Source organism: Paroedura picta, chromosome 9 (genome assembly GCF_049243985.1).
Source record: "Paroedura picta isolate Pp20150507F chromosome 9, Ppicta_v3.0, whole genome shotgun sequence".
Taxonomy (NCBI): domain Eukaryota; kingdom Metazoa; phylum Chordata; class Lepidosauria; order Squamata; family Gekkonidae; genus Paroedura; species Paroedura picta.
The window spans coordinates 61,099,631-61,121,305 of record NC_135377.1 but is presented as its reverse complement, the minus strand read 5'-3'; positions in this window follow the sequence as shown (position 1 = coordinate 61,121,305).

The following is a 21,675-nucleotide window of genomic DNA, read 5'->3' as shown; positions in this document are numbered from 1 at the left end:
CATATTGAAAAGGACGGGGAAATGAAGAGGTAGGTGGCTTAGCAAAAGTCATCTAGTGAGTTCAAAGTTCACAATGATCTTAAAAAATACTGGGCATATTCTTACTTCCATCATGGTTAATATTAATATGGCTACTTCTCCCCCCTTTTCTTTCCCAACCCCGTCCCCTGAAATCATGGTCCCACCAATGATCCATAAACCATTATAACTGAGTTGAACGTTATAACTAAGCTGCTTTTTCTGGCTTTAAAAAGATTCTACTGCATGTTTCAAAATAAAAGAGGGCAAATTATCTTCTCCATAAATGGCCTGTACTGTGAGCGACGCCAGCCAAAGTGTCTTTTTATATTTGCCCTTTTTTGTCACCAACAAAGACACTGCTAGACAGAAGTAATGAAAACACCGGCATGTGTAAATATCATCTCACAGTCAGCGATCAGCCCACTTACATGAAACGTCGGCACAAATCAAGCAACCTGGCTGACTTTCCAGAATAAAATCTTAATGAACAAACATTAAGGCAAATATTTTGGCTTAAAATATAACAACTCAAGATAGTATAGCAATGCCAAGCAGGACAATGTCCACCTTCGGGTAGGAATTATTGAGCAGGACCACCCAAATCTCATAATGACCTGGATCTACTGTGTTTTATTATAGAAAGCATAAACATTCTGCTCGGGGTTTATGGTCCTGGTGAAGAACTGTTTAATCATACAACTGCTTATCTGTGTACAATGAGTGGATCATTACAGGTGCATCTGCTTGATTACACAGTCAAAGCTTCATTATCAGTCTAAAACCTCATGGCTCTGCATCAATGACCTGATGAGAAAGGTTTTGTAGCCCACAGCATATTTCTATGGCTTTGCAGCAAGCACTTCAGGCTTTCAGTTTGAAAACCATGGGCTCCATTACCACCCGAAACATGGTTCCCAGAGGTAGCATTTTGGTCATAGTTCCCTCTGATGGGGTAAATCTGGGCTGTTCTGGTTTGAATACAGAATGGCTCTTTTATGATAGAATGTTCCTGTATCCAAAAAGTACTCCCCACATAGGAAACTAGGATCAAGTCTGCACAGAGCTTTTTATCCACCCCCAGTCCAAACAAATCCCTCCTGTCTACACTGAATTGGATTTCCATTTTGATTTGGGGTGCTTTCAATTTTCCCTCTGCAACATGCATGATTAAGGTGACCAGATTGTCCCATTTTTGGAGGGTCATCTGGGGACACCTGGCAAATTGTACTTATGTTGAAATTAAAAAATATATATTACAATGCTATTTTTGTGTTCTATGCGTTCTATGAACATTTTTGTTGCTCCATATAGGCCAAATTTTTAATCAAGAACCCCCCCCCCCCCGGGTCAATGGTGTCCTGCTTTACCAATGTTAAAATCTGGTCACCTTATGCATGATTGATCTGTGGTGACCATACCTTTCCCCCATGATCTGCTTTTCACTGCCTGAAGGAGTCTCAAAGCAGCTTACACTCACCTTCCCTTCCTCTCCCCACAACAGATAGCCTGAGAGGTAGGTGGGGTTGAGAGAGTCCAAACAGGACTATTTGGTCAGAACAGCTTTATCAGTGCTGTGCTGAGCCCAAGTTCACCCAGCTGGCTGCATGTGGAGGAGCAGGGAATCAAACCCAGCTCGCCAGCTTAGAACCTGCTACTCTTAACCACCACACCATGTTGGAAAGATTGTTGTTGGAGTTTTTCTGTGACACTCTAACAGGGTTACCCTTCTGCCAGATCTGGATGAGCAGACAGAACTGTGGAGCTGGGTAGGACAAAAGGAAGAAGGGAACGATAGACTGCAAGAGCCAGCCTTGTTTACAGGCGGCTGCCTGGCCATTACTGTAGAAACCATCCATTTTGCTTGATTGTCCTGCCTTGCTCCAGTGCTGGCTTGATTGATGGTCTTAGCAGCATCTAGCAATGGACAACGTGTTCGCTTCAGCCTTCTTGCAGTAACGTTTGCAAAAGGTGCTTCCAGCAATTTGTTTCCTGTGCTCTGTTTTCCCTACAACCCTGGTCGCTGCAGTCCAGAACCACATTGTGATGATTATTTTTATTTGAATATTGTCATCCCCCTTTTCTCCAACAGAGCAAGACTTCAAGGGGCTTTAAAAAAACAAGAAAAAAGGACAACAATGTAAAAAGAAATATCACAATATGGTCATAAAACAGAAGAAGCCAGGAGGAGGGGCTGAAAAGCTGGAAGAATTCAGTTCCTGGTGAATTAAATTCTACGGGCAAACCACAGGCCCAAGTAGCATCTCAATTTCAGGCCTGAGCAGTCAAGGAATTAGAGCTGTGGGTTGAGTCAGGACCCAGGCCCTTCAGCTCCAACATGAAGAGAACTTTTATTAACAAGGAAGAAAAACTGCATAGCAACAGAGAGAACACACAGGTATTATATACATATCCAACTGCATCAGGCCACACCCCCTTGGACCCACTATTGGTTGTTAACGCACCCTTACAATTGACTACTGAACACAGTCTGCTGAATGGTTGCTTGAAACATTCTAGCGAATTGCAATTGAGAACCAAGGAGCCAGGTCCTGGCACAAGCTCAGACATATGAACGCTATTAAATCTGTTGGTTCAGTAAGACATGAACACTCAACTCCAAACAATCCCGGAACTGGGGAACAAGAAAACACTGAACACCCATAACTGCAACAGTTTTTAACCTATAATTTTCGAGTCTCCTGAGAAGGCATGCTATTGACTGTTATCGGAGGCCTGTGATTGGTCCATATGGTCTGTCCTGTGATTGGCTACAAATCCTGAACTGGCAAATCCCTAGCACGGTTCAGGATCCCAGTCTCAGTTTCCAAGCTCAAGGTCTCATTATGTCCACACACACCACAAACTATTGCATGAATATACATGCATAACACAAGGTAAACTAAAAGTGAAGTAAATTAAAATGCATTTGCTGAATGCAGCCTGATTCTGGCCTCACAGGCCCTCATGCTTCCTTGGTCCTCTTGAGCTTTGTCTCCCCCTATTGGTGGCCCTGCTCCCCCTTGTAAAGAGAAGGTTGCTCCCTTGACAAGACCCATCTCAGTGGAGCAGCAGCCTGCTCAAAGCCTTGAGCAATCCACTGTGCTTTCTTGAGGTGTGTGAGCCCAACCTTGCTGATATATTATTTTAAATTTGAAAACATTTCCCCCTGTCGATTAGCTACACCAATTAACTGTTGTCATTCAAACCAATCCATCGCTACCTAAACAACCTGAACGTTTGGGCCCAAAACATGGAGGATCCTTTTATGTTCAACGCAACAGTTGGCCACGGACTGTCACTAGCTTGAAAAAAAAGCAAATACAACCATCTGATTAATTGCCTCTGACCTCATAAATACTAGGGGGGGAGGGCTCTAATGGAAGTTCCTGAGGGTAAATTGCGCAGTTCACCTCATTCATTTCTATCTCTGGCTGACAGATGTACATTATGAAATGTCACTGAATATGCTCGGCAATCAATGAGGTATAACATTAGCATCTCGATTCTATTTTCCTGAAGGAACACTTTTTATTAAAGGAGTCCAACATGCGGGGAAAACATGACTCCCTCCTCAGCCTCCACTCTTGCTTTCTCTTTCCATCTGTCTCGGCACAATACACCCACAGTTGCCTTTTCAGAGGGGAGCGAGGCAGCAGAGCCTTGGCAAATTAATAAGCCAGACTTCCTCTTTTGTGGTATGTGCTTCTATTGAAGAATCACCATATTGTGTTGGCGAATATTCGTCAATGCCAGGCACACGACTGCATGGCTGCAGTGGCCCTGCAATGCTTTTTATCTCTGCTACCATGCTGTGAAATGAAGTTAATTAAATCACAGTGTGTGGAGGGGAGGGGGAAGCATTGCTCCCACCCTACAATGTAAAGAGAGGGAGAGAGACGCTATTAATCAATGACGATAGTTAACACAGGTATCTCCCTGACCCTTTGCGCTTATTTAGACACAAGTTTATATTGCCATTTGAGAGATAACGTTTTGCATGAAGGCATAGAGAAGACTGGCCAATCTCCATAATGGGCTTATATTAATGAAATTATGCACTGCAGTGCACTTTTATAAAATAGACCGCTATGACTTTTCAGGTCCCAACAATACCTTAATTCCCACAATGAACAGAAAAGACACTGAGTGCAAACATGAAATTTCCCCTGGAGCCAACCAATGCAGTTTTATGAAGACTCGGTAGTGCTCAGTCACTGGCTGGGGTCTTTTTTCTTGTCACTTTTTGTTTGTTTGTTTCTGCATTCAACAAAATGGCAGTACATTTTTTTTTTAAAAAAAGGAGAGCATTGTTTGTTAAGGAAAAACTTTCTAAACTATCCCTAAGCACTGGTGTAAGATACAGGCTTGTTCTTTGTTCATTTTCAGGATACTAAAGAGCCCAAGCCCCAAAACCCTTAAGGAGAATCTTCTGCAAAATGTATCCTTGATCTTCTGGGGAAGACCTATCAGATGTTAGATCTTCTCTCTGAGAAGCTTACTGGAGCACCAGACAGCTACATTTTCATCCACCTTCGTCCAAGTTTTCTACAAGAAACTTGGCTTTTTATAGTGTCCGTTGTTGCAACTGGATTAAATGTTATTCATCCCTTCAGGCACTTTTTAATAGAAATCAGTTTATCAATACAGTATATAGTATGTCTAATCAATGAATATTTAAATGGAAATAACCCAGAGCAATAAAAAACACAAATATAAAAACAGATAAGGGTATTAACAAAAACATAAAACAGGAGGGGGAAAACAATCCAGCATCTATAAAACCAAAATCAAGCAGGATGAATCCCAACCTAAAAGGTTCAAATTTCATGGAAAAATCATCCTACCATAAATCAAAGGATTTTACAGGTGGCAGCACAAAACTTTGCAGTAGAAACAGACATCTGAGGGTTCTCATCAATAGCATTTTTACCAACACAGAGTTAGAATGATCAGGAAACCTCTTAAAGACATGAGTTATCAATTTGAGATGGAGATCCTAGTAAAAAAGACAGCATAATAGAATATGTTCTGTGGTTTCTGGTTGCCTATTTCCGCAAGGACATAATCTCTCCGGAAAAGGGATTTTTTGATACTGAGCCTCAGAAATGGCCAATGGCAATGCACAGCATCTAGCAAGTGCAAGAACTCTTCTAAGAGTTGAGAGATATGTCGGTGGTGCCAGAATATATCTAGATTTATCAGAGAATGGAAAGTTAAAGGACCTTTCAAGGTCTGATTAGCCTCCAATATCCATAACTCTCCATTTAACTAATGGCTTTACTTGATCAAACCCCAACTTAAGAAGAGATTGAGGAGAAAACCATCTCCAGCTTGTTTTTAGTGACTACTTTCCATGATAACTGAAAACTGTCCCTTAAAATCGAGGTGACCAGCCATGCAATTTGTAACTCAATCTGTATCACAGGATAGAAGAAATTGTAATCCTGTCCTCTACCCTCAACATCCCAGTTTCAAGGCACAGCAGGGAATCTGGCACACAATGAGGGAGTTATAATAACACCTGAGAAATTTGGCTTGCACCCTTTCTAGAAGAGAAACATTGGAAGCTGAAAGTTCAAGAAAGGTCCCATATAAAAGCTGAGCCAGAGTTTTGGTAAGAAGTAATTTCAGGGCTGCAGGTACAAAGAACCCACCCTTAGTATGGAAAAATTTAATTATAGTATTAGCAGACCTTTGGCCTAACTCAGCAGTATCCTCACTATGTGCAACTCTGGCTCCTGAACCTTGCAAAGCCACCTCCAAGTACTTCAATTTAGTAACTTGTTCAATTTTGAAACTGTTTAAACACCAATGATGAATTTTAGGGCACTTACCAAGTGCAAATTAGGGTGCCTACCAAATTACTTCTGTTTTCTGATAGCTTACTTGAGGTGCTCGTTAATACAATAAGAGGAAAACCTCTTGAGTAGGGTTGGGTGCACCGGCAGGTGTGCACCCACCAGTGCGCCCTCCCCTTCCCCGCTTCGGGCACGAATGGCCGCTTCGGACACCAAAGTGCCCAACCCTACTCTTGAGTGCTCTGTTTAACCCTATTGACAGAATAACAGCATCATCATCATATAGAAGCAAACATATCTGACCGTTTGTCAATTTTGGCAGGTGAGGATGGGGTCCTTAGAACAGTGCACCCTATTGCTGATATAAAACATGAACACTAAAGGAGCAGGAAGACATCCTTGCTTAATTCCTTTATAAGTTTGTATGGAGCTAGAAAGCAGAATCCCTGTTTACCGCATCTCACCTTACGAGCAGTTCTGTCTTGCAAAGCTCGAATGAGGAATAGAAGCCTCCGATCAATGGCTGTAGATGCTAACTTTCCTCATAAGCATATTCTTGAAATTGAATCAAAAGCTGCCTTAGGATCCACAAATGCAGCAATATGAGTGAGAGGATTAGTAGTAGCATATTTTTCAATGAGGTGTTGCCTAGTCAAGTAGTGATTGAGAGTTGAGATTCCTTTCCTAAAACCTGCTTGTTCAGGGCTGATTACCTCCTCCTCCTCCAACCAAGTAGAGAATTTATCCAGCAGATGTCTGACATATAGCTTCTTGCGTTGCTGAGTAGGCTAATAGGCCTGCAGCTCAAAGGCTCGGCTCTACTCCCGTTTTTGTAGAAAGGGTTTACAATAGCAGTCTCCCAGCCCTTAGGAATTGGCCTGTTGAACGAATGTAAGTGAAAAGAGAGGCTAAGAGGAACATTCACCATTTTGTGTTGTTCTTCAAAAACTCTGAAGGGATACCATCCGACTGAGGGACTTTACCCTTTTTAAGTTGATCAGTAAGAGACTTGATCTCACCATGGGAAACTGGAGGCTACTCTGGCAAGCCCTCTATGGATGAAGTAGTGGGGGACCAAAGAGATTCCACATAAAGTTTTTGGAAGTAGGATGGGTCAATTTTCAAAAGAGGGAAGAGTTCTTATCTTCAACTAAATTAGGCTCCTCCAGTGTTCTCAGGTATGGTATTTCTTCTTGGAAGCTACAAGGAGGCCCTGAGCCTCCGGGGAGGCCGGTATATAAATATAATAAAATAAATAAATAAATATCTTTATGGATTTTCTTTCAACTTGCAAAAAGGAAGAAATCAGCCTCTCTTTGTTCTCTAGCTGCATGGATATACAAACTGTAAGCAGAGGTTATAGCCTTTTTTTATTTGAAGACACCCTCTGTCAAACCATGGTTTACTAGGTTTGCCTGTCTTATGTCTCTTTTATACAGACTCTTGAATTAAAAAGTGTTTTAATCCCTCTACTAAGTTATTGTACTAAAGAAAAGGGTCCTTTACAAAATCAGTCTCTTGCAAGGCCAAACAGAATCTTTGTTGATTCTGCTGTGGCAATAATTTCTTTAAGATCAAGTCAAGCTCAGCAACTAGCTTGATTATTTGGCAAGATCTGAGCTAGGTACCCTGACCTGAGATGACTCCGCTTAGACGGGAAAGGGAGCTGGTGTTATTCAACACCCGGTAGCTAGGCTGTACATCGAACACAGAAGTGCTGAGGTGCCACACAGGTAGGGATGGACAATTCATATTGGTGTGGGGGAGGGGGGTTGGGGAAGAAGATGGTCAGGTGACAGTGGAGGAGCTTGTAAAATGAAGTTAAAATTGTTCAGGACAGAACAGAAGAAACTGTTGAGTAGGGGCATGGAGATAGGAAGAAGAAAAGAAGGAAGGAGAAGAGGAGGAGGAGAAATGTTTCTTGATGAGCTGAAAGACAGAAGGTTGATCAATCATAGGGAGCTGTATGGCTGAAGATATGAAAAGGGGATTGGTAAAATCCTGTATTAATATTTCCATCATCCAGCCTCCTTGTCTGACAATTATATGGGTACCTAGATGCTTTTGCATTCCAACCCAGCAAGCTTCAGATTTGAGACGGGGGAAATGATGAAAACCCTGGAATACAGCAAAAGGAGGGATGGGAGGTTCTGAATGGGGTCCTTTCCTGCACAGTTTGTTTTGATATAACCACATAAACATATATTTCTTGACCATTCCAGGGAAAGGAAAAACTAATTGTTGCGTGGCAGTGTTTCTCATCTCACTGTGCCTGTTCAACAAGGGAGAATTCCCTCTAAATGGGAATGCTTTCCCCCAGCTGATATTCTTGCTGTCTTTCATTTTCCCAAGCCTTGATAGAACCAAAGAGCAAAGTTTTGCTGATCAAAATCTTGGCATTTGGCAACTCTCCAACCAGTCCATGATGTTTCTTTCTTACAGAGTCATCCAAAAACTGCTAAGAATATGTTTACTGGGTCATATACAAGATCTTCTTGTGTAATTAATTTAATGGGCATGTATTCTTTTGTTCTAAAAAATAAGGGAAGAAAGCAGAGAGGCCCAGATTTCTTTCCAAATTGGTTCCCTTTTATTAACTTTGTTAAACAGAATATTATATAGTTGCAAATAGACTAGGATTATTCTCTGTGATGTGCTATCTATTCTTCAAAATGTAAAGGATATTTTCCCTTAAGTGATGTTGTGATTCATGACTCTGATAAACTTGTCAGCTTACAAATTTCATAATTTTTAAAACAGAAAAAATGTGCATACAGTAATCACTAGCTTTCTAAGCCAAGATACATCACTAGTAAGGCATCTGCTCATTCAAGTTATCAAATAATACCCTTAATATTTGTTGGACTAATTTCTCAAACTAGCAAACATTTGTAAATCAACAAGACTCCAGCCCAGCAATTTCCAAGTGTTACTTCAATGAGGCTCCCATGAATAAAGCTTCCCCAAGGAAAACAAGGCCAAAAAAAAAGAGAATATATCTGTCCACACAGCAGTATACTCTGTGGCATTTAAGCCTTAGACAACTGGATCAGAGGAAATAGAAGAATAAAGGCTTCTTGTTCAGCCCTCCAAAACTCCACAATAAGAGAACCACATACCCACATGCACATGATTAAATTGGATTGTTGCCCAAGAAGGCCCAACTCTGGCTGGCAAAACTCATATCTCTGCAGACAAACTAGTTTCACACTTTCAGAATCATTGTTCTGGAGATAGTTGCCCCCCCCCCCACACACACACCCACACACATGGCTATAAAGGCATACCACAAGGAACAAGCACATTTATTATTAGGGTTTTTTTAAAATCTCTTTTGACTGTATCTTTTAGCCTGTAGATTGTGGCAAGTGCTTTAAGCATTACAATATTGTTTCCTTGGTGTTTTATTTTCCCTTGCAAAATAGCCTTCAGTAAAAGCTGGGCCAAATGGTGACAAATATTTATATGGCTGTGGGACGGCGATACATCTGTCAAGGACACGGACCATATAATCAGTAAGATCCTCTCTTTGCAGTTCTCTCCCTAGAAAAGACAGCCCTTCCTAGATATATCAGCAACCCTACCCCCAAGCACAGAGAAGGCACTTTCTTTTTAAGAATAAAAGTTCTGAAATGTACCATCACCACACTCACTGCCAAAGTCAGCAAGATCCAATGCAGAACTTCATGGTGTTTTGTGACACCAGGCTCTCTCTCTCTCTCTCTCTCCTGGGGGAATATGATGGAAATATTTGCAGGTGGTTCCTTCACTTATCAAGAACTCTAAAAAACAAATGTCAGGCACATGGTGAAATTTGCCACCTGGTGTGTTTAAAACCGGTCCCTTAATTTACTTGACAGGAAAAAGAAAGGCAAGAGAAGGCCCTTAGGGCCAAACTACTAACAGCCCATCATTTCTAGAATTCTGCATCTCATAAACAGCTAGCCAGATACCTAAGCATGCAAACAAGCACTCTGTCTTCAGAATTTTATATAGCCTCTAGACAGCTCTTAGCTGTCATGGTTGAGAGATATTGATACAGCTGTCCTGCATGAATTTGTATGCCCTTTTTCATAAGACCTTCCATAATAACTTGTATGTCCTTTTTAGAAAGTCTTCCAGAAGGGGCAGCTGGTTGTCACTTGCAGCAAAGCTAAATAGGAATCCTGTGTCACCTTAAAGACTATCACCACCTAGTGAGGAACCAAAAAAGTTGACTCTAGTCTAGTCCATGCAAAGTTATGCTGGAATAAAATTTCTTTAATTGCTAAAGTGCAGCAAGACTTCTGTCCCATTTATAAGAGGTCAACAGTGTAGAATATCAATTTAAAAATTTATATTACATGCATATATACAAAATTGTCCCATTCTGGAGAAAATAGCAGTGCTATCTACTAAAAACTCTGCAAGTGTCACCATTTCAGGCAGAACCTGAAAGCTATGCTAGAAAAGCTCTACAGGTATATCTCAGTGGTAAAGTTACTAACATATCAACTGAACCCCACTGATTCTTCGGCAAACATAAAATTCCATTTGTTTTTAAAGTGAGTCACATAGAGCATTTGGGTCTGTAGTAAGTTTACAGTCATATAGTTATACACTGAGATCTTAATAAGATCTTGTCAGCTGTTTGCTTTGCTAAGAAACATGTAAAATGGAACTCCTCAATCAGTTTGAAGTCCAAGTTGCTCATCTTGGTGGCAGTATGTGCTGTTGTCACCAAAAGAATAAAAGAATTGTGACTGTGTGCATGATCCCACTTGCATCAATAGGCAGACCCCAAGGTGATATAGCAATTACAGCTTTAAGCTTGATCACAGGAAGCACCACTGTATGGAAATTTAGCCACAGAGTCTTGGGCAATCCACATGGGATGCTTCCACACAGGCATTTTCCTTCCTCTTTTCTCCTGAAGTTTTCCTCACCCTTGACACATTCTGCCTTGAATCCACTTTGCTATGATTTGGTGGTGGTGTGTGTGTGTGGGGGGGGGGGGGTAAAGTGAGAATACAGCCCAAATTGGCACGTTAGCAGGATGGCAACCTGGCCATTGTTTTTAAGGTCCCACCCAATTGGCACCATTTCCCATCTGTTAGCAACTTGGGTAAGCTGTTTTTCTTACCTTTCTATTAGAGGGGTGGGGGGTATAGATAACTGATATAACATTTCCTATAAGCAGCTGTTGATTTTTTTTAAAGCCCTCCAGTGGCACAGCAGGGAGAAAACAGAAGGAAAATAATGACCAAAGGAGGAAAGTATTTAGAAAACTCTGCAATTGGGTGTTCTGTTGCCAATCCAGATGCCAGTGCAGGTATAGCTAGGGGTGAGCCCCTAACAACACCTTGAACTATCTCAAATCAAACCAGTATGGTAGTGGCAAACAGCCACTGGGATAAAGAGGGTGAGCAGTGACTTCCCTCCCACCTTTCTTCTGGCTGTGACTTGCCAGAGCCAGAAGAAAGGGCAGGGATACGCAGGAAGTGTTAGATGGCTGGTAGCCATTTAACCCATTAATTTTGCTTCTCCCCTCCCCTGAAGCAGGGGAAACAAAACTGAAGGCTTAGTTTGTTGCCAGCCAGCCATTTAAACCTAACAGCTGACCAGCGGATGCCACACCACTATAAATGGTGGCCACAAACAGCCAAACAGCAGCAGAAGCAGAAGCAGAAGAATTGGTTCTTATATCCCGCTTTTCTCTAGCCAAAGGAGTCTCAAAGCGGCTTACAATCACCTTTCCTTTCCTCTCCCCACAACAGGGACCCTGTGAGGTAGGTGAGGCTGAGAGACCCTTGATATTACCGCTCAGTCAGAATAGCTTTATCAGTGCTGTGGTGAGCCCAAGGTCATCCAGCTGGTTACATGTGGGGGAATACAGAATCAAACCTGGCTCACCAGATTAGATGTCTGCACTCCAAACCATTACACCAAGTTGGCCCACTACACCAAGCCAAAAGTCCAGTAAATGTTCAGGAAAGGCACCATCCAGGCCGAATTTTGGGTTGTTCAGGAAAGGCACCTTCCAGACCGAATCCAGGCAAGTTCAGGTCGAATTTTGGGTTGTGAACCAATTGTGCCCATCCCTAATTAAAGCTGCAATGAATGCAAAATACAGAATAATTATCCTGTAGATACAGCCTTGGCCTCACCCTAAACTGCCTTTTGGCTTGTGCCACACTGATCCCCTAGGAAATGCTGGATACAAATGTAATCCATGTGCCATATTCTTGCTTCGAAAGTATGCTAGTTCAAATCAAACATATTTAGAATCCAAGTTGTGTTTTCATGCAACATCAATTCAACCGTTTTATGGAGACGGAGGGGAAAGAGAGAGTTTTGTCAGAACAAGACAAGTGAAAGGCAATTCAGAGTCCATTTAAAATTTTAAATAACACCTACACTTGTTAATGTTTATTGGGGGGTTGAGTGCAAGCCAGAAGGTGATAAATTCTTCTGAGACAAAGGATACAAACTTTTAAAGGAGCAGATATTGATTAATACACCTGCACTGTTTATGTTCCTGGTAAAGAGCCAGTGTCGTCTCCCTGCTTAATTATCTTGTTTAGTGAGCCTTTTTACAAATATATTGAACAGCTGGTTTTGTAACTTCTTATTTTGCCATCATAATTCTCTTCCTCACTGCAGCATAGCTTGGGATAAGACTGCCCTCCTGTGGACCTCGGAACAGCAATTGGACATTACTCATCCACTAAGCGAATTATTCCTTCAGAGGTAACCACAGAGAGGCAGCAGAGAGGAAAACTCATATTTCTCTACCCTACATCATTATATTATGTGTCAAAGAGGGTTCTAATCCACAAAACCTCATGTGAAAATTGAAAAATTGGTTAGGCTTTCAGGTGCCACAAGACTTCGGCTTCTTTATATTCCTGCTTATAGTCTCACTCGCTTATAGACAAGAGACAAAATGCCTTCAGAGGCTCCCCATTTTAGCCACTGATTTTAGATTTCATCTCATGCCAAAGAACAAATATAATAATGACTCAATATAATTGCAATAGTACAGAAGCTACAATTGCAAGTTAGGTAAAATTCTGTAATTACTTCTCCCAGGAGTTGGGTTTTCCTTACAGATTACAGCTGTGGGGGCTGCAATTTCCAAAGAAACCAGCTGGAAGAAAGAGAGGCTATTTAACTCTATCCATTCATACCTTTTCACCCACAAAATACATAACCCCAAAGATGCTTTTCCTCTATTTGTGAACTCATAAATTCTCTGCATTACGGAGAAAAGTAGGCTTCTGGAGTCCTCCATTGCACTGAAGGAAAGAGACAGGAAAAGCAGATACAATGGAGTACAAATGTCATTGCATCAGTGCAACACATTTCTGTGTTTGACACCAGGGTTCTTCTATTCATTTATTAAGAGGCCCCCCCCAAAAGTGTAAAAGAAATACAGAATGGAATAAGGGCTCCCTAACCAATCAAACATGATTATAAATAACAAAGTATAATATTTCTCCCCAACACCCCCTTGGATACACGGAAAATTGGGGGGGGGGATTTTGTCTATAACAGGCTTTCTTGATGGCCCTTGGAGGATTTTTCCGAATGGGTGAGAGATAATTAATTTTGTACATACTTTTTAAATTTGTTAAACATTTATTGGATCATATATGATATATAAAAAGGTAAAGGTATCCCCTGTGCAAGCACCTAGTCATGTCTGACCCTTGGGGTGATGCCCTCTAGCATTTTCTTGGGAGACTCAATACAGGGTGGTTTGCCACTCCCTTCCCTGGTCATTACCGTTTTACCCCCTAGCAAGCTGGGTACTCATTTTACCAACATCAGAAGGATGGAAGGCTGAGTCAACCTTATATATGACCATGTTAAACCCCACACACACACCCAAAAAAAATGGACAAGGAGGGACCGGGAGGGGGTGGGAAGTGGAGGGATCCTGGGTGGGTGAGTACACAGCTTTGCTTCCCAGCCATATTCTGCATGATTGTGTTTGGGGGGTTGGAGAAGATACTATTATTATATCAGTGCATGCTGCCAAAAAATCTGTGGCTGGAAACCCTAGGTCATCTCTGTTTTCAGTTCTCAGGACACGTGGAGAAGAAATGAGAAGAACACAACCTAGTGGTCAATTTAAGCAGTTTACATAATGTCAAACATTGATCCTTTTGATGGATAAAGTGCATCATTCAAACCAGTTTCCTGTAGACCGTTCCAATGGAAATGGCCTAACCTTTCAAGACAGGAACATCGGTTCTAAATATAAATATGTTGAAAGTGATATTGAAACTGGTGAGCTCTGAAGTTACTGTAAGCAACAGCTACCGTAATTACTCCAGTTACAAACAATCCAGCACTGGAGGCTGCAGCTGTAATTTCTTGCACTAAAGGACAATAGAATCAGAGTCCAGTAGCACCTTTAAGACCTACAAAGATTTATTCAGGGCGTGAGCTTTCAAGTGCAAGCACCAAAATAGCCATTATCATTGGCTGTATTTGGATGTGTGACACAGTTTACTATTGTAACAGAATTAATTTTTGCTATATATTCCCACGGTCATGTTAGGAGTTCTTAGTCTGACAAAGAGTGCTTGCACTCGAAAGCTCATGCCCTGAATGAATTTTTGTTGGTCTTAAAGGTGCTACTGGACTCTGATTCTGTTGTGCTACTTCAGACCAACACGGCTACCCATTTGAATCTTGAACTAAAGGAATAAGCTTAATGCCACATTACAGGTCACAATGAATGATGGGCCATTCTCTTCAGGGAATTATGGGTCACTTCTGGGGTTTCTTGTACTCTGAAGATGTTTTAGGGGTTTTTCAATGGTAAAAATGTTGAGAAAGGCTGGTCTATAATGTACAATGATATATACTTTTTATGGGATACATTTATATTAATCATTTTACATTTCTAACTTCATGACCATCTGTTTTTACCTACATTATTAGTTTCATACCTGCTATTGCTTTTAACAAATAAGTAAAAATAGCAAGGATACAGAAGTCTCATAACTTATTATAAGAATTTTTCAAGATATTTCTTCCCTAAGTCCACTTCCTTGAATACATTCAGTATGTTACACATAAAAATGATTCACATTGTGCTTCTGCCTTATCATATATTTGCATAAAATATTTTAAATTGCTTCTTATTCTAAATATCTCTCTTGCTTACCTAGTACAGATTCCATCTCTCTTCAAATTTTGTAATTTTGTAATTCATGTTTCTCAAACAAGTTGTTAATTTTGTCATTACTGTATATTCAACAAGTTCTTCTAAGCCTTGACAGACATCTAGTTTCCATTTTGCTGCATGGATAACTCTAACCACTGTCAATATATATTTTAAAATGTCTTCCAAAAATTTAGAAATATACCTAATAGCATATTCTTGACATGGGGAATTTGAATAAAATCTGCATTTTCCCATGTATTTCTTTCCAATATTTGTTTACACATTCACCACATATAAAAGAAGGGTCTGCTCTGGTTTGGCCTCACTTGGAAGTACTGTGTTCAGTTTTGGTCACCCCAGTTGAAGAGGGATGATGACAAACTGGAACATGTCCAGAGGAGGGCAACAAAGATGGTGAGGGGTTTGGAGGCCAACACATATGAAGAATGGTTGGGGGAGCTTGATCTGTTTAGACTAGAGAGGAGACGACTGAGAAGGGATCTCATAACCATCTTCAAGTATTTAAAAGGGTGCCATATGGAGGATGGAGCAGAATAGTTCTCTCTTGCCCCAGAGGGATTGACCAGAACAAATGGGATGAAATGAATTCAAAAGAAATTCCATCTAAACATCCGGAAGAAGTTCCTGACAGTTAGAGTGGTTTCTCAGTGGAACAGGCTTCCTCGGGAGGTGGTGGGTTCTCTGGAAATTTTTAAACAGAGGCTAGATAGCCATCTGACGGAGAGGCTGATTCTGTGAAGGCAAAAGGGTGGCAGGTTACAGTAGATGAGCAATTGGGATGTGAGTGTCTTGCATAGTGCAGGGGGTTGGACTAGATGTCCCATGAGATCCCTTCCAACTCTATTATTCTATGATTCTATTCTATGATCTATGTCTTGAACTTTCTAGCATTTTTCTTGGTAGCTTTTCTTTGCTTTCTCTACATCCTTTGCAGTTATATACCATCAGAAAACATTTTATACTAATTTTCTCTTAACCCCTAGCTGGCTGTAAACTTGACATCTTTTCCCCATAACTATTCTCATTGATGCACATGGATATCTGTTCTTTAACGTTTTCCTTCCATTTTATCATCCTTTTTTTACTTCTCCTGTTTGTAGTTGGACTAATATTTTATATATCCATTGTAGTAAATACTCTTTTTGTTTTATAATCAGCTATTTGAATTCAGTCTTAAATCTCTTAAAGCAGGGGTAGTCAACCTGTGGTCCTACAGATGTCCATGGACTACAATTCCCATTAGCCCCTACAACGCCCATTAGCCATGAGCATTTGGTGGCAGAGGCTCATGGGAATTGTAGTCCATGAACATCTGGAGGACCACAAGTTGACTACCCCTGTCTTAGAGCACCACCTTCAGTGTTGATTATTTTCTTTCATTGTGAAGCAGATTAAACTATGGACTGTTTATACCTTTGTTTCTAATATTGTGCCATGACTTGATTTTCCCCTGAGTATTTATCATCATGACGATGTTAGCCATTCAGTCATGTCTGACTCTTGGCAATCCTTTGGCTCAGCTGTTGACACGTCTTTCAGTCTTGCACTGCTTCTTTTAGTTGTATAATGATCTGGCCATTGTCCACTTTTGATCATGTCTAGCCAACTGATTATCATACCATACATTAAAGAATCATTTTTATTTTTTGCTGTTTTGGGTTTCTGTTGGGGACATGAGTTGAGAATTTGGAGAGCTCCATAAATCCCCGTGAGTAAACCTTATTCTTAGAAATCTATCAGATGATATGACTTCTTTCTTGTGTTATAATCATTTTAATTGATTTCTTAATCCACAGATAATAGTAGACTTTCACCTAGGTCTACTTTTCTTTGTCTTGGTTTCTATTTATTTCTCTCTGCCCATTTCAGTATTCTTTATACTATGTGTATAGGTAACATGTGCAATAGAAAGTTAAGTTTTGGCAGTACATTCATTCTGATGATGTTGTTCCCTGCCACAAAATGTTTAATTTTTTTTCATCTCGATAAATCTGCTATATCAATTTTCAAATATTTTGGAAATTGTTTATGAAAAGATTACAGTTTTATCCAATCACATGTTAAAAATTTTGTTGTAATTTTTGGCTTCTTTCTGTTAATTGTATAGCCTGAAAAGGATCCATATACTTTGGTATGTTCCATTACATAATGTAATGATTTGGGGGGGATTCAAGAACTTTAGAACCATTAGTCTTCAGGAAAATATTGTCTTAATTGCCCGTAAGGGAATGACTGAGCCAGTTTGGAGCAGTGGTTAGGAGTACAGACTTCTAATCTGCTATGCCAGGTTCGATTCTGTACTTCCCCACATGCAGCCAGCTGGGTGACCTTGGGCTCACCAGGGTGCTGATAAAACTGTTCTGACCTGTAGTGATATCAGGGCTCTCTCAGCCTCACCCACCTCACAGGGTGTCTGTTGTGGGGAGAGGAAAGGGAAGGCGACTGTAAGCTGCTTTGAGACTCCTTTGGGTAGAGAAAAGCGGCCTATAAGAACCAACTCTTATTATTATTATTCTGAGTTTGTATGATACCTACTCCTTCCCATATGCCCTTTGCAATGTCAGATGCTCTCTTTGCATATGGCCCTTATTTATTCATTCATTCATTCATTCATTCATTCATTCATTCATTCATTCATTCATTCATTCATTCATTCATTCATTCATTCGATTTATATCCCGCTACTCCCCAAGGGCTCACGGTGGTTTACAATTCATTAAAACCCCAATAAAATCCCGTAACAATAAAATAATCTTGCATAAAACCAGCAGTCAGTAAGAGAATACGGCGGAAAACCTCGGCCCAATTTAGTCCACCTAATACTATCTCAAGAGGGGAGGGAAAAAGAAGAAGAGAAGGAAGGGAGAGGGCGCTGATGGAATACACTACCACCACTTCTATGGGGGGGGCACCGGTCTACCTGGCCACCCAGCCTCACCCATAGACCTGGTGGAAGAGCTCCGTTTTGCAGGCCCTGCGGAAAGCCAAAAGCTCCTTTCGTCATAAGAATGGGCATTTCACTTTTTTTAAAGATTCAGCACACGGTGTTTCATCTGTGAAATTTATGCTACAGATCTTAAGAAATCTGTGTCACGCTTGACTGAGAAGGAGCGCATAAAAGAGCAAGATCATTGAAATGCCTCTGGGCTAAGCATGTTAGCATCTTATGTCAGTATGGCTTGTTCATCAATATCTATGTCTAGACGGTAACGACTGTCAGCGTGGGCCTTGCCTCAGATAGAAGAGACTCACCAAACTATTCGTCAAAAGCCTCTGATTATATGGCACATCATGTCATAAGCTCACAAGGAACAGCGCCCCCATATACTTATCAGCCCGCCAAAGATTATGTTTAGAATTCAATGTGATGCCAAGCTTCAAAAGGCAGAGAATGGCCCATCATTCATTGTGACCTGTAACGTGGCATTAAGCTTATTCCTTTAGTGCAAGAAATTACAGCTGCAGCCTCCAGTGCTGGATTGTTTGTAACTGGAGTAATTACGGTAGCTGTCACTTACAGTAACTTCAGAGCTGGCCAGTTTCAGCATCACTTTCAACATATTTATATTTAGAACCGATGTTCCTGTCTTGAAAGGCTGTACCATTTCCATTGGAACGGTCTACAGGAAACTGGTTTGAATGATGCACTTTATCCATCAAAAGGATCAATGTTTCACATTATGTAAACTGCTTAAATTGACCACTAGGTTGTGTTCTTCTCATTTCTTCTCCACGTGTCCTGAGAACTGAAAACTGAGATGACCTAGGGTTTCCAGCCACAGATATTTTGGCATCATGCACTGATATAATAATAGTATCTTCTCCAACCCCATTTTTAAAAACATTTTCTTCCTTCAGCCTTTGAAACGCCAACAGGGGAGAAGAAGAAGAAGAAGAAGAAGAAGAAGAAGAAGAAGAAGAAGAATTGTTTTTTATATGCCGCTTTTCTCTACCAGGAGTCTCAAAGCGGCTGAAATCGCCTTCCATTCCTTTCCCCACAACAGGAACCCTGTGAGGTAGATGGGGCTGAGGGAGCCCTGACATCACTGCTCTGAGAGAGCAGCAGTTTCAGGGCTGTGATGAGACCAAGGTCACCCTGCTGGCTGCATGTGGAGGACGAGCAAGAAATCAAACCCAGCTCACCAGATTAGAATCCTGCAGACTGATCAAGCCACACATTGGTCAATTACATTGCCTGCTTGGATCCTGCCTTGACCTCAAGCTGGGTCCTCAGTAGAACCACAAACACAGCAGTGGGAACCACATGTTAACCACACACTCCCTGCACTGGAAGGGTTGCCAATGCTACATCATAGCCTGCCTAGGCAAGACAGTTGTGCTAGGATGTCCTATAACTCCCTGAATGTCCCCAAAAGAGTTCTAAGATCTAGTGAGCAAAATTGGCTCCACATCCCCAGTCCCAAAGAGATTAGATGGGTCTCATCCTGAACAGGGCCTGAACAGTTCCACAGGGCCTGTAAAACAGAGCTGTTCGACCAGGCCTATGGTTGAGGCCCAAAACAACATCAGAATTATGCTGGACTCCCAGCCATGGACCCAGTTTATATGTCCACTGGGACCCTCCCACTTCCTCTCTCTTCCTTTTCCAACAAGTTTAAGATCTGGGCAGCTGATGTCGGAACTATTTTCTAGATTTTTCTTGTATTAACTGTATTTAAATTATGGCTTTTTTCATATTTTATCCATATATTATTTTATACACAGCAATGTCTTTTTAATGGGCCAGTTAGGAAAGCTGGCTGCACTAACAATCAGTGGGCAGCAGCTCCAAGATACCCTTTTCCTCCAAATAATCCTTCCCACCTCCATTTCAGTAGCCTCCCCATTGGGACACAGGAACTTTATTTTTTAAAGAGAACTTACGATTCTCCAAAACTCCTTTAAGGTCATGTTAGGCTACCGCACAGTGGAAACAGAAGGTTCTCTCTCCTGCTGCAAAGAATAGTTAATCTTGTGCGAAGTGTAATTGCGTGGGTTTGTGTATCTTCTGTATTTACGTATTCCTGATGACTAACTTCATAGGTTGCCAGTCATAAGCAGAGATGCTGGCAGGTGGCATACAAAATTCTCTTATAATGAGACCTTCCTTGAACAATCGTTCAAGTTCCGCTTCAGGAAAGAGGGTGAATATGTATAAATGGCCATGTCCCAGTTCCATTTCGTTATTTTCAGAACATGTTTCAGAACACGTTCCCCCATAATAAAATCCCATTACAATCATATAACCCCCCCCCCCAGTTAAAATCATTTTTAAAAACCCAGTTACAACCAGCCCTTGGCGGTGACCTCTCCCTCCCACCCCCACCCCCACCCCACCCCGGCACAATGCTCCTACAAAAGATGGGTGAACTAAGAGATGTTGCACCCTTGGCAGTAGGAACAAATGGGTTACAGCCCTGCATCCGAGGTAGCTCAGTTTTTAATGGCCCTTCCTTGGACTCAAGAGGCAGTAGGATCCTAGACCCAGGGACTCTATTATTGTACGCCCAGGCACTGTCCACACTTCTCTGCTTTCCCCCATAAACCCCAATTTTACAACCAAGCCATTTCCTCGAGTGTTCTTCATTTCCAACACCAGCACTAATTCCTCCCCCCACACACACACACCACCACCACCATTAATCATACCCAGTGCCTTTTCTCTTGCTCAACCAAGACATATTTATCACAGCCTGTAATGTATTCTTGTCAGGTTATAACCCAGCAGCAGATAGTTTGTCTCTTTGAAACGTTATTGTGCTGCCAAGGAACTGGCAGCCTTCCCTGCTTCAATTTAATTCCCGATTCTGTCAAAGCCCTTACATGAACCTTCCAATGTATCCTTGAGTGCACCCTTCTTTCAAAGGAACGGCCAATTGCAGACACATCAACAGACATTCATAGATTAGATAATTTGTTTTCCCAATTTTTTTTTAAGCTTCAGAGATTCTGAGCAGCTGGTTATGTGTAATTTTTTTTTACAAGCATTTCTTGCTAAACGGCACAGTACCTGGTTTCCTCATTATCAGGATTTAACTGCTAAAATGTCTGAAGTCAGTTGTCTTTTTTCATTTATTTGTTTGTTTGTTTGTTTGTTTGTTTGTTTGTTTGTTTGACTTGTATCCTGCCACTCTCCGTACATGTCCCTTGCCCTGTTTTCCTGATAAACCTTTGCCTATGTCATCAGGAATCTCAGACTTAGCCAAAGTTAACCCCAGTGACTTATAGAAGTGAATCTGAAATATCACTTCAATTAGGGATGGGCATAAACTGGTCCATGAACCAAAATTCAGGCTGAATTTGTGTCAATTCAGAGCTCAGGAACAGATCTTCCAAGAAGATTCCATCCCTGAACATTTTCCAGACTTTTGGCTACTTCTGTTCAGCTGTTCAGGGAGCCAAAAATTAAATCAAAACAAAATGGATCAAAGGGACATTTCCTGCACTGCGTGCTCTCAGAATAATAAATCCCCAGGGCAGCCCACCCAAAAAAGGACTGCTGTCTCCTCCTTCTTTTTGCAATCAGCCTTTTTGTGTTACCAAAGAAATTACTCCTAATGCAGACCCGTCAGGATTTCATACCTTCAGAGGAAGCTGGCTGTTTTTTCTCTTCTTGAAGAACTGCTCCAGGTTAATCTGCCACCCATCAGGAGGTACATCCAGCTCAGTGATTCA